At 36.2% G+C, this 2,004-nt stretch overlaps 1 non-coding gene across 1 annotated transcript; it reads left to right on the forward strand.

Annotated features, from left to right (window-relative positions):
- Window positions 1-815: 815 nt before the first annotated feature.
- On the forward strand, window positions 816-921 carry LOC113612319 (U6 spliceosomal RNA). The gene has a single exon (XR_003429809.1). It is a non-coding gene; the product is annotated as a U6 spliceosomal RNA (small nuclear RNA).
- The last annotated feature ends 1,083 nt before the right edge of the window (window positions 922-2,004 follow it).

The raw sequence follows: 2,004 nt of genomic DNA on the forward strand, positions 1-2,004 counted from the left end.
TAGAAATGACTCACTGGACAGCTGTCACTTCACTTCTGAAAGAGCAGTTTCCAATAGAGGAATCTTTAAAAGCTCATCTGTGACAAGAGAAAAACTAGATAGAATATATTAAACTTTGATAGAGACCCAGATAACACCAATGTAGTTTTGCATTGTTCAAATTCCTTAAGCACCACTTAAAGTATCAAAAAATCATCTGCTAAATTAACCCAACACTTAGGTACATATCTTGGTGGTTATCAGTTTCTTACCTGCTAGTATAGAAATTTAGGTAAATTGTCACATTCAGTGCTTAATGTGAATCATTAAGTCTCTTCTCAGTCACTTCTTAGATCTCATGTTCATTTATTGTGTTTCACCCACTGCTACCATTCCAGAGTAAACTGTAGTTACTTTATCTCTAATCCTACTAACTGGATTCCTCATGTCAATTGAACTCTCTTTTATTTTCTTCAGACTGAAGCCAGAGTTCTCTTTTCATAACACAAATCTAATAATTTTATCTGCCTCTTATGTGTGCATGCCCATGTGTGCACACACACACATTATTAAACCTCATTACTTGTTTCTCATTGATCTTGGGGTAAGCACCAACATCTTTCCACAGTCTCTAAGGCCCTGGATGACCAGGAGGATCTCCAAACTCATCCGGTGCTTTTCCTCCATCCTTCCCTCCCACAGCCACACAGCCTTTTCCCCAATTGTTCATGCCTTCTTCGCCATGAAGCTTTGTGGATGGTGTTTCCCCTGAAGACTCTATCAACCCCACAGTTAATGCTCACTCCTCCTGACCATCTCAAGCATCACTTCCTTTGGTGTCACTTCGGCAGCACATATACTAAAATTGGAACCATATAGAGAAAATTAACATGGCCCCTGGGCAAGGATAACATGCAAATCCATGAAGCGTTCCATATTTTTCTCACAGACTTAGAGACGAATTTATGGTTACCAGGGGGGAAGGGTGAGAGGGAGGGATAGATTGGGAGTTTAGGATTGACCTGTACACACTGCTATATTTAAAATAGATAAACAACAAGGACCTACTGTATAGCACAGGGAACTAGGCTCAATACTCTGTAATAACCTAAATTATTTTCTCATAATAATTTGAAAAAGAATAGATACATGTATATGTATAACTGAATCACTTTGCTGTACACCTGAAATTAACACAACATTGTTAATAAATGATACTCCAATATAAAATAAAAATTTAAAAAGCATCACTTTTTTGGGAAGCCCTTCCTGCCTCTACTCTCCAGATTTGGGTTCCTCTGTAAAATCTTCTCAGAGAACTGAATTTCTTTGCTTCAGACCATTTACTTTAGAATAAAATAGCTTGTTTATTATTGTGTTTATTTAATTATATCTTCTTCACTACATTTTGTCTTCACTAGAAAATAGGCTGACGTGCTTTCCTTCTCTGTAAGGTTTTCCATTTTTATTACAGGGACACTAATAGAGTGGGTGCTCAAAATATATTTTGAATGAATGAATAAATGTGTCTTAATATAATGATGTGTCTTAATATAATATTATGTATTGTTACTAAAATATCACATTTTTAATAACTTTCATATTTAGTATGAATCTAGAATTATACATTCAGTCTAGTTGATAGTTTTATTTATTTAATTTTGAGCAAAGGTATGCATTTTATTTTTATTTATTTATTTTTAAACATCTTTATTGCAGTATAATTGCTTTACAATGGTGTGTTAGTTTCTGCTTTATAACAAAGTGAATCAGCTATACGTATACATATATCCTCATATCTATATCTCCTCCCTCTTGTGTCTCCCTCCCACCCTCCCTATCTCACTCCTCTAGGTGGTCACAAATCACCGAGCTGATCTCCCTGTGCTATGCGGCTGCTTCCCACTAGCTATCTATTTTACATTTGGTAGTGTATATATGTCCATGCCACTCTCTCACTTTGTCCCAGCTTACCCATCCCACTCCCCATGTCTCAAGTCCAGTCTGTACGTCTGCATCTTTATT

The sequence above is a fragment of the Aethalodelphis obliquidens genome, unplaced genomic scaffold, assembly GCF_003676395.1.
Source record: "Aethalodelphis obliquidens isolate GAN/ISIS:26980383/991018 unplaced genomic scaffold, ASM367639v1 scaffold74, whole genome shotgun sequence".
Taxonomy (NCBI): domain Eukaryota; kingdom Metazoa; phylum Chordata; class Mammalia; order Artiodactyla; family Delphinidae; genus Aethalodelphis; species Aethalodelphis obliquidens.